Here is a 14,410-nt window from a genome sequence, read left to right as displayed (position 1 = left end):
CTAGAAGTGAACTCAAGCATCTGCCTGGTAAATTGGCTCCAGGAGCTCAGAGCTTCCTACTGCCTGTTTAGTACTGTGGTCTTGCCCTTTGAAGCAATTATTGCTTGAAACGAAACCCACCACTATAGAAGAGTATTGGAAATGCTTTTCTGAAATCGGAGCATGTGAGTTCTTAGGGAAAGCGACAAAGGCTGCCTAGATTTGAAACATGCGAAAATTTTTTTATCAGCTATAATGGTATTGCTCCCTTCTCCTGTTTTCCGGCCCAGCACCAACTCCTGTAACTCCTGAAACTAGCTAGTAAAAATAAATTAAAAATAAGCCGGGGGCAGTGGCTCATGTCTGTAGTCTCAGCTACTCAGGAGGCTGAGGCAGAAGGTTTGCTTTAGCCCAGTTATTCAAGGCTGTGGTGTGCTATGATCATGCCTATGAATAACCACAGCACTCCAGCATGAGCAACATAGTGAGACCCCATCTCAAAAACAAAACAAAACAAAAATTCCTAAAATTAGTTTGGTCAAAGGATATACATTTAGAATTAAAAAAAACCGAAGGACCCAATACTTTGTTTTCCTTTGTGAATTTATATCTTCTAGACATTGTTAAAACAGATTCCAATATGAAAAAATGGAACAGTCTCTTAATCAAAAGTCATGTGTAATTCTCCATAGGTTGCCTCAGATAACCCATACGTTTGTTCACGTATGTGCATACTGTCATACATAATGCCATTATTCATTTTAATGGCAAAGTCATATCAGTGATACACAACCAGGAACAATAATATTGTTTATTTTAAGTGCTTCAGTTGAATTCCTATTTCTCAGATTATTTCTTTCATTCTCCTATCGCTCTCTCTCTTCCCCCCACCCTACCCACCATTCAACTCTTCTTATCTTGATGACCACAACTAACTTTGAGGGTTATGCTAAGTCCACAGGAAGTCTCTGGGATTCTAACTGAATACTTTACATCAAAAGTTAAAAAAAAAAAAAAATAGACGGAGTATTCATTTTCTTTAGAAGTGAAAGACTCTAGATTGTTTGGACCTAGTTAATTTGGGCATTAAACTGTTTTGTTAGCCTAAATACCTCAGGCAGACCTGGGTAGTCCTGCCTCTGTCACTTACTATTTTTGCATCTTGGGCCAGTTTCTCTATCGCCTCAATTTTCTCACTTGTAAAACAGAATGAAATAAACCATAGGGTAGTTGTGAACAACAAATGAATTAACGCAGGCCCGCAGCTTAGATCACACCTGACACATAGTGAGCTATCAAACGATATTGAAAAAAAAAAACCAAAACAAAACCCAAACTCTAGCAACTCTGTTATTTCATTTCGAAGACATCAACCTAAGGAGATAAGGGTTGACGACCTTGTATAACACTAGCGTCTTTTTGCGGAACACTCCTTTTGGTTCACTTCTAGCCCCCAACTTGCATCGGCTTTAGTAAATAAAGGCTTTATACGCTTTTGCTAAGGAGAAACTTCTTCAGACCTCCTCTTCTCAGGCCATCTTTCCATTTTAAGCTCAAACAACGGTTCAAATGGTTCATAGCGGTCAATTGCCTGGGAAGAAGAATTCCCGTTTGTTTTCACTAATTTCTGAAAAGCTTGACTGGGCATTGAGGCATGAGCTTAAGCAGAAGCACGCAGCGGAGGTGAGCGCGCGTGCATCTCTTCTTGAGCCTAGCATCGGCTGCAAGTCCGCAGGACTCTACTCTGGGGAAAGTGGATTTAACGTCTAGACTCTGAAGGAAGGACGGGAGCGGCTAGAACTGCCGCCTGGCGGAGTTGAGGGAGTAGTGGTGACCTGCTGTGGGGTTCCAGAGCCGAGCGGGCGGTGGTTGGTTGAGCCTAGTTACTCCGAGCGCTCCCATTGGCCCATTCCTAGGAGCCAGGGTTGCTATTGGTGGCGAGCTGGCCGCGCGCGAAAGAAGCCCGGGCTCTGTGGCGGCGACCAGGCCGCGCCCGACGTGAGCTTGCGAGCCTCACATCCTGCGGCGCGGCGCTCCAACGGCTCACAGCCTCGAGCTCCCTGGGAACAGTCGTGTCTGGGGCCTGGTTGGGGCCGAGGTTCTGGTGTCTCGCCGCGTTTCGGTGGACAGGCCAGGAGTCCTGCTGGAGAGCGGGGCTCACAGCGCCCGGCAGGAGGCGGGGGAGTTTCGGGCCGAACTGGTCCCTGTGGAAGCGGCTTGGCCCCGCTGCGGCACCCGCGCGGTGCGCTCTCGCCATCTGCCGCCTCCCCAACGGGAAGAGGCCAGAGGCGCCGGCGCCGCCGGGAGGTCAGGCGTGACCCTGGGTCACCCAGGTGTGAGCTGTGAAGAGGAGGACTCAGCAGACGGCGGGGCCAACGTGCTCAGTTCCAGAAGGAGCGTGGCGCTCGCTCTGGGCTCGGTGACCTCCCTACAAAAGATGAAAGGAGGGCTTCTGTCATCTGCGACTGTAGTTTAATTCAAATTAAGCCCTTGTACCACAGACAACGTTAAAGCCGCTAGCTTGCAAACCCTCCGAGAGTCCCCCAAAAAGGGACCGAAAGTGAGTAGACTACACGTATGCATGGAACCCCTTTGAAGACACTGACTTTATTTCAAGTACATTTTAATTATTTAAATTTTAACGTTTCATGTAAATGTCTAACAAAGACGAGATCATGAGTTCGTTATAGAATATAAAAGTCATAGATTAAATTTGAGTTAAACAGATGAAGAGAAATGTTTTCGAGTAAGGAAACTTAAAAATGAAATACATACCCAAACATCGTGAGTGTTCTCTACTTTCTTTCTATCCATATATGTCTTTGCATAATTTGATATTGCAAGAAATAGCTACAAATACATATTTTCTATTCTTAATGCTGGTAGTGCAGCAGTGTTCCTGGAAATTAAGTAGAGAATGCTTTAAAATCCAGCGTTTCATGGCTAGTTGTATCTGAGTAGAAAGCCTTAGGTGGAAATGTCTTATGTGACAGGAGACATAATGAAGATAGATGCAATAGAAGATGGCTTTACATAAGAACATAGTGAAGGTCAAAGTTTGTTTTTAATCTTACTTAGATCCCTGGAAAAAAAGGGCAGAAAGATAAGATTCTATACTTGACACTGAGCAGTTGATTCTTCAATTGTCACCTTAAGGGAAATGGAGACAGGACCAGGTCAGATTCAAGCTCACTTGAGGGCATTGGACCATAGCAGCACACATCTGTGAGCAACAAAATGCTTTCAGGTATGCTAAAAGTCAATCCAATGAGAAACAAGTCAATGTAGGATGTCGTATGTTATAAGCTTATTTGTGATTTTTCAGAAAGCAGTAGAAAAAAATGCCATAGCAACCAAGAGGATGTAGAGAAAATAAAATACATCACGGGGTTTATGGGATAGGCTTTCAGAATTATTTAAAGCTAACATGCTGAAATGTGGTCTCAGGGTACCGGCGTTGCCATCATAGGTGTTTGTATGCATGCTATGCCCTACATTGATTTCTAAATCAATTTGTGTATTACTGTCTTGAATTAGTAGTTTGAGACTTCATGGTATTTATATTGGCTAATATTCTCCTCATAAAGTGAGAAAAAGATAGCTTTGCCTCGAGGTTTCCTTGACAGCACTCATTTCATTAAATCTTCATTATCTCATTTAATCTTTATAACAATTTATTTTATTGTTATAAAGGAAATGGATCTTGTTTCAACACCAAGCTAGAAATATTTCTAGGAGTCATTACTAAGCCCACTGACTCCACTCTATAGCCTCATTCTCAACACACTATTAATATGTGTCCTCCTGTTCTATTCAGTTATTTATTTAGGGCTTTTTTGTTGTTGTTTGTTTGTTTTTGAGATGGGTTCTCAATATGTTGCCTAGGCTGGTATGGAACTCCTGGGCTCCAGCCATCCTCTGGCCTCAGCCTCCTGAGTAGCTGGGATTACAGGTACATGCTACCACACCCTGTCATATGACCTCTTTAAAACAGTGTCATCTGATGTAGGTTTCCAGAAATTCAATTTGAATCCTTTGTAACTAGATCCAGAATGTTTTACAGGGTGATGATGAGGTGAACTGAAAGATAAGTGGGTCCCCAGGCTTTTTTAGCTGGAACCAGAGTTAAGTTAGAGAACGTCTTTGGCTTGTTATGTATTTGAAGTCATTTGAATTCTGGAAAATCCCTGCAAGGCTGGGTCCAGTCTAGGCTGACTTGGTTGTGTCAAGATGTGTATAAAGATAGATATAAACAAAAAGATGTGTATAAAGATAGATCTAGAATGGCCCACCTGCGATCCTGAGGACCCTAGGAGGGAAGGTGTAATAGTTTGATTCTGTTGAGAATTTCAGGACTATGATATACAGCCAGAGAATCACCAAATTCCCAAGTCAGTACCTAAAAAAGTTCTCAGTTTCCTAGCATCCCTCAGTATTGGAGATCGTTTGTGGTGTGGTTCATTCAACATTCAAACTCTTTTCATATGTAGCAGGCTGTATTCCTGGAAATCTGGGCCAGGGAGAGGGGAGAGGTGGGACTGGGGTGGTCTGAAGCTGCTCTATTGTTGGTAGAGTTGAGGGTGATCAGAAAGAGGGAAATACAAGGGCAAACTCAAAACAGAATTTGAGGCACATTGGTATCAGGCAAGAGCCAGGCTGAGGCAGAATCGCTGCAGTCACAAGGTTGCAGAATGGAGCCAAACTAGAAGAAGAAGGTTGAGATGGTCAGGTGTGGTGGTTCATGCCCATAATCCCAGCACTTTGGGAGGCCAAGGTGGAAGGATCACCTTGAGGGCAGGAGTTCAAGACCAACCTTAGCAACATAACAAGACTCCTTTATCTACCAAAAAAAAAAAAAAAAAAGTCGATAAAGAAGGAGTGGGTCTTTGAACAACTGTAGCCTAGAAGTAGGCATTTTAGGCATTTTTGAACAAGTTGTTTTTGCATTTTAAATAGGAAATATACTCACATTTTCAAAGACCAAAACTGTTTAAACAGGTATATATCTAGGAGTCTTAATCCAATCTCATTTCTGCACACTTCTGTCAACTCATAGGTAATCACCACAGGTAGATATATCACGAAGGTCACTGGCATGAAATCTTCATAGAAGACCTTGGTATGGTTTGGCTCTGTCCCTATCCAAATCTCAACTTGAATTGTATCTCCCAGAATTCTCATGTGTTGTAGGAGGGACCTGGGAGGAGGTAATTAAATCATGGGGTCCAGTCTTTCCCATGCTATTCTCGTGATACCGAATAAATGTCAAGAGACCTGATGGTTTATCAGAGGTTTCCACTTTTGCTTCTTCCTCATTTTTTCTCTTGCTGCTGCCATGTAAGAAGTACATTTTGCCTCCTGCCGTGATTCTGAGGCTTTCTCAGCCATATAGAACTGTAAGTCCAATTAAACCTCATTTTCTTCCCAGTCTTGGGTATGTCTTTATCAGCAACATGAAAATAGACAAATACAGCCCTGTACCTAATTTTGTGTTTTATTTCTTAAAGTAGATCCCCCAAATTCTATGAATTTCAAAACCAACAAAATCTGGATCTCTACTGATAATCACCTACTTTAGTTTCTTGTATATGTCCAGTTTTTTTCTTTTTGGAACTATAAATATCCAAGAATAAATGTATTCTTATTTTCTTCCTTGTCTTAAAGGTGTAATATTCACTCTTCTGTATCCTGCTTTTTTTGGGGGGGTGGGGTGTGTGTGCGGAGTCTCACTCTGTGGCCCAGGCTGGAGTGCAGTGGCGCAATCTTGGCTCACTGCAACCTCCGCCTCCCTGGTTCAGGCGATTCTCCTGCCTCAGGCTCTGGAGTAGCTGGGACTGCAGGGGTGTGCCACCACGCCTGGCTAATTTTTTTTTTTTAAATTTTCAGTAGACATGGGGTTTCACTGTGTTAGTCAGGATGGTCTCGATCTCCTGACCTTGTGATCCACCTACCTCAGCCTCCCAAGGTGCTGGGATTACAGGCATGAGTCACCCCGCCTTTTTTTTTTTTTAATTAATATACTCTGGAAATGTTTTTCATGATAATTCAGAGAGTCTCATCACTTTTTTTTTCCTTTTATTGCTACACAGTACTCTATTGTGTAGATGTAAATAGATTTAACCAATTCTGTTGATGACCTTTGGGTTGTTTTCAATCTTTTATTACTACAGAGACACTTCAATGAATAACTTGTGTCAAGTGATTTTGTAGGTGGGGTGCAGGCATGTTTCAGAAGGTGTCACTGCTTTAATTGCAGTGAGGAAAGAGCTATTGAGGACACTGAGCTGTCCAGGACAGTGTCAGAATCAGACCAGCCTCTGGGAGAGCTATGATTGACTGACTATTCAACTGGTCCTTCTCTCCATAGTTGGAAAACTCAGAGTTACCTTTAGCTCTTGATCACAGTCTGTATATAGGGAGACAACAATGGGGCCTCCACCTCATTCTTTCGTTCTCTTGGGAATTTGGCAAAGGATGCTTGTGAGACCTTAACTATAGAACTGAAATTCTTCAGGCCTAGCAATATGGAAATCCTAGTGTTAGGCTCACATGGGAAAGAGTATGTTTGCATGCACATACATTTGAACTTTTAAAGTTTTTTCCTATGAACACTATCACCAAATTTTGATTTCCCAATGATGCACATTATTTAAAAATACCTTACGTAAAACCATCTTGGGATTATGATTCAAACTTGTAACTGGATGACTGGAGTATGGACCTATGGTAAGTAGCAGGTACTGAGCACAACTGCACCAGTTGTAGAATAGTGGCAAACACTCCAGTAGGAAAACAAACGAATGCAAATGACATGTACTTGGCCATGGAACAAAGATGAAAATGACATTCACTTGTAAATGAGTTTTCTGTGTTTGATGTAAAAAGAATGACATGTATTTTGCAGGAAGGCCTCTATGACATTAGGACAGTTGTTGAATTCATTAGATGAAGCTTCACATGTTTCTTACATTTCATCATTATTCATGTATCTCATGATCTAACAGTCTCTAGGTTTTTAATTTATTTAGAAGCATTTCCACAATTTTCTGTCCTTGGAGATGATTTTAGAGTTAATGTGAGATGCTCCTTGAAAGGTTAAATGCCCTGGTACAAAACTTGAATCTTGCACTTTGCTCTTGGTTAAAGAAACGGCTGATCTGATAGAGTTCAAGATCAAGAGGAAGAAGATTAACTTCTTAGCTTTGCCATTTATAGCTGGCCATGGTCTCAAGCTTAAGCATTTGCTCAAACATTAGATTTAGATTATTGATATGTATCTTTGCTTTCTGAGCCTTGTACATCTTTCAATCCCCATTTAAAATCTTCCCTTTTCTCTATAGCCTTCTCTGACTGTCCTGGCCCAACATTTTAATGTATACATTAGACATAGTAGATACTCAACAAATATTTGAGAATTGATTAGACACTGTTTATATTTCTTATTCTAAACATAGATGAAGCACTGAGAGCCCACTACATGCCAGGCACAGCACTGACTGGCGACATACAGATGATTCTGATGGTCTCAAGCCAGGTGCAGTGGCTCACATCTGTAATCCCAGCCCTTTGGGAGGCCAAGATAGGCTGATCCCTTGAGCTCAGGTGTTTAAGACCAGCCTGGGCAATACAGCAACACCCTTCTCTACCAAAAATACAAAAAGTTGGGCGTAGCTGTGTGCACTTGTGGTGCCAGCTACTTGGGAGGCTGAGGTAGGAGGATTGCGTGAACCTGGGAGGCAGAGGTCACATTCTAGCCTGGGTAATAGAGTGACATCCGGTCTAAAAACAAAACACAAAACAAAAAGATTGTCTCAAGCTGCTCATGGTCTAGTGGAGGAGGCAAACATAAGAACAGAAATTGATAACACAATGTGGTGAGTATAGTGATGGAGATGAGCACAGAGGAAGGGTATCTCCTTAGTCAGAGAGATAACGGTGAGGGCAGGGGAGGAGTTATATAGGAGAAGACTTCCTGGAGGACACCATACCTGAGCTGAGTCTTAAACACGATGGATAAAAGTCATCTAGGTCATGGTTAAAGGGAGATGGAAGGACACTTCCAAGAGAGAGAATAGCATGAGCATAGTGAGTGGGAAAGCAGCATGAATGCATATGAGGAATTCCAGGCATTGCAGTGCTGCTATGGGGCAGAATGGCAAACAAGCAGTATTGTTGAGAGATGAAGATGTACCTGTGAGGAAGAGTGATGCATTGGTTAAGAGAGTATGTGGGCTTTGGAGTTTGGGAGAGCTGAGTTTGCACCCCGTTTCTGCATCTTTCTAGCTGTGAGAACTCGGTGAAATTACTTAACCTTTATATGCTTCAGTGTACTCATTTGTAAAATTGAAACAACAATGGCATTGTATTTACAGTATTATTGTGAGGGGTAATTGAAGTAATGTTTGCAAAGTGCTTAGCTCAGTTAAACATTAAAAGCATGTTGGCTAACTGTTATTGAGAGACTAGAGAGTTGTGGGGGAGAGTGCAAGGGGGTGAGGGGACATAAAAGGGGAAACTCTGGAAAGTTTAAGCTGGCACTGACAGGCAGTTTTACATTGCAAGAGCACTATTTTGGAGACAGAGAGACCAGTTACAAGGCAGTTAAATACAGCATTTCAGGTGATACATGATAAGGGATAATGGTAATAGGGATGGAGAGGAGAGGATAGAGTTAAATATTTAGGAGGTAACATTGATGGGATTTTGTCACTGTGTGGAGGAATGTGAGAAAGAGTAAAAAGTCTAGCACATTAATGATAAGACAGTTATAATGTTCTCAGTAGTTTTGCACTGTGTTGATCACTGTTGGCAAATACACTTTAGGTCAAGATAATCTTAATAGGTTTTTGGTTTTGCTGGGAAATACAACCTTAAAAAGAAATTAAAAGGCCAATATATTGGAATGTATAAACAACAAAAGCATATATTATCCCTCCGTACAAACAAAACAAAACTAAACTGAAATGAAAACACAGCCTAAGAAAAATATTAGTTTTGCCAAGAATAGGAGATATAGCAATATGTAAATAGTTCATTAAAATTTATGAGAAAGATTCATGATTCCAATAGATAAATAACAAATGATAAGAATGAACCATTTTAATTATACTTTCAAATTCTGGCTGTCTAAGACCAGCCAGCTAAGTTTCATGTTCAAATATCATTGTCAAGTGCTTCCTGTGATTTTGTTTGAAAAAAATCCTGAGGTCGGGCATGGTGGTTCACACCTGTAATCCTAGTACTTCGGGAGGCTGAACCAAGCAGATCACCTGAGGTCAGGAGTTGAAAATCAGCCTGGCCAACATGGTAAAATCCTGTCTCTACAATAAATGCAAAAAAATTAGCCAGGCATGGTGGTATGTACCTGTTGTCCCAGCTACTTAGGAGGCTGAGGCAGGAGAATTGCTTGAATCTGGGAGGCACAAGTTGCAGTGAGCCAATATTGTACTATTGCACTCCAGCCTGGGTGACAGTGAGACTACTTCTCCAAAACAACAACAACAACAACAAAAACTAGAATAAGCTTAAAAAAATTAACCATTTGACTTCCTCCTTTCCTAATTGAATATACTTTATTTCTTTTTTTGGCCTGGTTGCTCTGCTCGAACTTCCAATACTATATTGAATGGGAGTGGTGAGAGAGGGCATCTTTGTCTAGTGCCGGATTGCAAAGGGAATGTTTCCAGTTTTTGCCCATTCAGTATGATATTGGCTGTGGGTTTGTCATAAATAGCTTTTATTATTTTGAGATATGTTCCGTTGATACCTAGTTTATTGAGAGTTTTTAGCATAAAGAGCTGTTGAATTTTGTTGAAGGCCTTCTCTGCATCTGTTGATATAATCATGTGGTTTTTGTCTTTGGTTCTGTTTATGTGGTGAATTACATTTATAGACTTACATATGTTGAACCAGCCTTGCATCCGGATACAAAATCAATATGCAGAAATCACAAGCATTCCTATACACCAATAACAGACTTAAAGAGAGCCAAATCAAGAACGAACTGCCATTCACAATTGCTACAAAGAGAATAAAATACCTAGGAATACAATTAACAAAGGATATAAAGGATCTTTTCAAGGAGAACTACAAACCACTGCTCAAGGAAATAAGAGAGGACACAAACAGTTGGAAAAACATTCCATGCTCATGGTTAGGAAGAATCAATATTGTGAAAATGGCCATACTGCCCAAAGTAATTTATAGATTCAGTGCTATGCCCATCAAGCTGCCTATGACCTTCTTCACAGAACTTCACTTAAACTTCATATGGAACCAAAAGAGAGCCCACATAGCCAAGTCAATTCTAAGCAAAAAGAACAAAGCTGGAGGCATCACGCCACCTGACTTCAAACTATACTACAAAGCTACAGTCATCAAAAGAGCATGGTACTGTTACCAAAACAGAGATATAGACCAATGGAACAGAACAGAGGCCTCAGAGGTAACGCCATACATCTACAATCATCTGATCTTTGACAAACACAAGCAATGGGGAAAGGATTCCCTGTTTAATAAATGGTGTTGGGAAAACTGGCTAGCCATGTGCAGAAAGCAGAAACTGGACCCCTTCCTGACACCTTACACTAAAATTAACTCCAGATGGATTAAAGACTTAAACATAAGACCTAACACAATGAAAATCCTAGAGGAAAACCTAGGCAAAACCATTCAGGACATAGGCATAGGCAAGGACTTCATGACTGAAACACCAAAAGCATTGATAACAAAAGCTAAAATTGACAAATGGGATCTAATTAAACGCCACAGCTTCTGCACAGCAAAAGAAACAATCATTAGAGTGAACCAGCAACCAACAGAATGGGAAAAAATTTTTGTAATCTACCCACCTGACAAAGGGCTAATATCCAGAATCTACAAAGAGCTAAAACAGATTTACAAGAAATAAACAAACCCATTCAAAAGTGGGTGAAGGATATGAACAGACCCTTTTCAAAAGACGACATATATGAGGCCAAAAAACATGAAAAAATGCTCATCATCACTGGTCATTAGAGAAATGCAAATCAAAACCACATTGAGATATCATCTCATGCCATTTAGAATGGTGATCATTAAAAAATCTGGAGACAACAGATGCTGGAGAGGATGTGGAGAAATAGGAACACTTTTATACTGTTGGTGGGAGTGTAAATTAGTTCAACCATTGTGAAAGACAGTGTGGTGATCCCTCAAGGACCTAGAAATAGAAATTCCATTTGACCCAGCAATCCCATTACTGGGTATATATCCAAAGGATTATAAATCATTCTATTATAAAGACACATGCACCTGTATTTTCATTGCATCACTGTTTACAATGGCAAGACCTGGAACCAATCCAAATGCCCATCAATGATAGACTGGATAAGGAAAATGTGATACATATACACCATGGAATACTATGCAGCCACAAAAAATGATGTGTTTCTGTCCTTCGTAGGAACATGTATGAATCTGGAAACCATCATTCTCAACAAACTCACACAAGAACAGAAAATCAAACACCACATGTTCTCACTCATAGGCGGATGTTGAACAATGAGAACACATGGACACAGGGAGGAGAGCATCACACACTGGAGTCTGTTGGGGGGTACTAGGGGAGGGACAGTGTGGGGTAGGGAGTTGGGGAGGGATAACATGGGAGAAATGCCAGATATAGGTGCCAGGGATGGAGGCTGCAAACCACATTGCCAAGTATGTACCTATGCAGCAATTCTGCATGTTCTGCACATATACCTCAGAACCTAAAGTGCAGCTATATATATATATATATATATATATATATATATATATACACACACATATATATATATACATACATATATGAAGAAAAAAAAGAAAATGAATACACCTGATATCCACCTAGAGTGATCTAAATATTGGAGATACTTTACTTTCTATTTTTTTTTACCTTTTCAGAAGTAATCATTTATTTTTTAGATAAGTTTTTATTTTAGAATAGTTTTAGTTTTATGGAAAATGGCTAAAATATGACAGAGCATTGCTATATACTCTGTACCTAGGTTTCCCTATTGTTAACATTACTATGGTACATTTATCACAATCAATGAATCAATATCAACAGAACAAAAAAAAATTACCCAAGTTACTGATAAAGAAAGATGTAAACATCCTTATATATAAAAATCTGATAAAAATTTAAGAAAATATCAGTTATGGTATGAAATTGATAGAAGCACATTTTGCTGATGTCCCTAAAACCATTAGTCCAACAATGAGAAAAAGTTTTTCCAGGGAGATACACACACACACACACACACACACACACACACACAGACACACACACACATATTTTTTGTTTGCTGTGAAATTCTAGTACTATGGTGATGGAGGAAAATGTCCTTGGAGCACATTACACCATGAAAAGATAATATGTCATGATGACATAACATGTCCTTTAAAATACTTCAGCATGGGAAAAACTGCTCATGGAAATAAGAGAGGGCACAAACAAATGGAAAAGCATTCTATGCTCATGGATAGGAAAAATCAATATTGTCAAAATGGCCATACTGCCCAAAGTAATTTATAGATTTAATGCTATCTTCATCAAGCTACCATTGACTTCCTTCAAATAATTAGAAAAAACTACTTTAAATTTCACATGGAACCAAAAATGAGCCTGTATAGCCAAGACAATCCTAAGTAAAAAGAACAAAGCTGGAGGCATCATGCTACCTGACTTCAAACTATACTGCTAGGCTACAGTAACCAAAACAGCATGGTACTGGTACCAAGTCAGGTATATAGACCAATGGACCAGAACAGGGGCCTTAAAGGCAATGCCACACATCTAGAACCATCTGATCTTTGACAAACCTGACAAAAATAAGCAGTAGGGAAAGATTTCCCTATTTAACAAATGGTGTTGGGAAAACTGGCTAGCCATATGCAGAAAGCTGAAATTGGACCCCTTCCTTACACCTTATACAAAAATTAACTCAAGATGGATTAAATACCTAAACATAAGACCTAAAACCATAGAAACCCTGGAAGAAAACCTAGGTAATACCATCAGGACATAGGCATGGGGGAAGACTTTATGACTAAAACACCAAAAGGAATGGCAACGAAAGCCAAAATTGACAAATGGAATCTAATTAAACTAAAGAGTTTCTGCACAGCAAAACAAACTATCATCAGAGTGAACAGGCAACCTGCAGAATGGGAGAAAATTTTTGCAATCTATCCATCTGACAAAGGGCTAATATCCAGAATCTACAAAGAACTTAAACAAATTTACAAGAAAAATTACCACCAAAAAGTGGGTGAAGGATATGAACAGACACTTCTAAAAAGAAGACATTTATACAGCCAACAAACATATGAAAAAAAAGCTCATCATCACTGGTCATTAGAGAAATGCAAATCAAAACCACATTGAGATACCATCTCATGCCAGCTAGAATGGTGATCATTAAAAAGTCAGTAAACAACAGATGCTTGTTAGGATGTGGAAAAATAGGAGTGCTTTTACACTGTTGGTGGGAGTGTAAATTAGTTTAACCATTGTGGAAGACAGTGTGGTGATTCCTCAATGTTACAGAACCAGAAATATCATTTGACCCAGCAATCCCATTATTGGGTATATACCCAAATGATTATAAATTATTCTACTATAAAGATGCATGCACACGTATGTTTATTGCAGCACTGTTCACAATAGCATAGACTTGGAACCAACCCAAAAATGCCCATCAATGTTAGACTGGATAAAGAAAATGTGGTACACATACACCATGGAATACTATGCAGTCATAAAAAAGGATGAGTTCATGTTCTTTGTGAGGACATGGGTGAAGCTGGAACCCATCATTCTCAGCAAACTAACACAGGTACAGAAAGCCAAACACCACATGTTCTCTCATAAGTAAGTGGGAGTTGAACAATGAGAACACATGGACACAGGAAGGGGAACATCACACACTGGGACCTGTGAGGGTGTGGGGAGCTAGGGGAGGCATATCATTAGGAGAAATAACTAATGTAGATGATGGGTTGATGGGTGCAGCAGACCACTGTGACACATGTATACCTATATAACAAACCTGCATGTTCTCCACATGTATCCTAGAACTTAAAGTATAATAATTAAAAAATGCAAAATAAGTTAATAATTACTGAACACAGGTGACAAAACTAGATTTACTAAAGTAAAAATAAAAAGAACAATGTAGTGTGCATGAGAATATGCATAGTCATACAACTACTTTCATGTTTTGCTTATTATTTTCCAGTCTTAATCCATACAAATATATATTCTTAAGTAGCTGCCATCATAATAGACAATCCTTTTTAGTCAGCTGTTCTAATTTAATATTTTCAGTTTTCCATTGTTTTGTCTTAATATTTTTAACAATACTTTATTTTATTTTATTTTATTTTTTGAGACAGAGTTTCGCTC

The sequence above is a fragment of the Saimiri boliviensis genome, chromosome 4 (genome assembly GCF_048565385.1).
Source record: "Saimiri boliviensis isolate mSaiBol1 chromosome 4, mSaiBol1.pri, whole genome shotgun sequence".
Lineage (NCBI taxonomy): Eukaryota > Metazoa > Chordata > Mammalia > Primates > Cebidae > Saimiri > Saimiri boliviensis.
Note: the sequence above shows the minus strand (reverse complement) of the source record.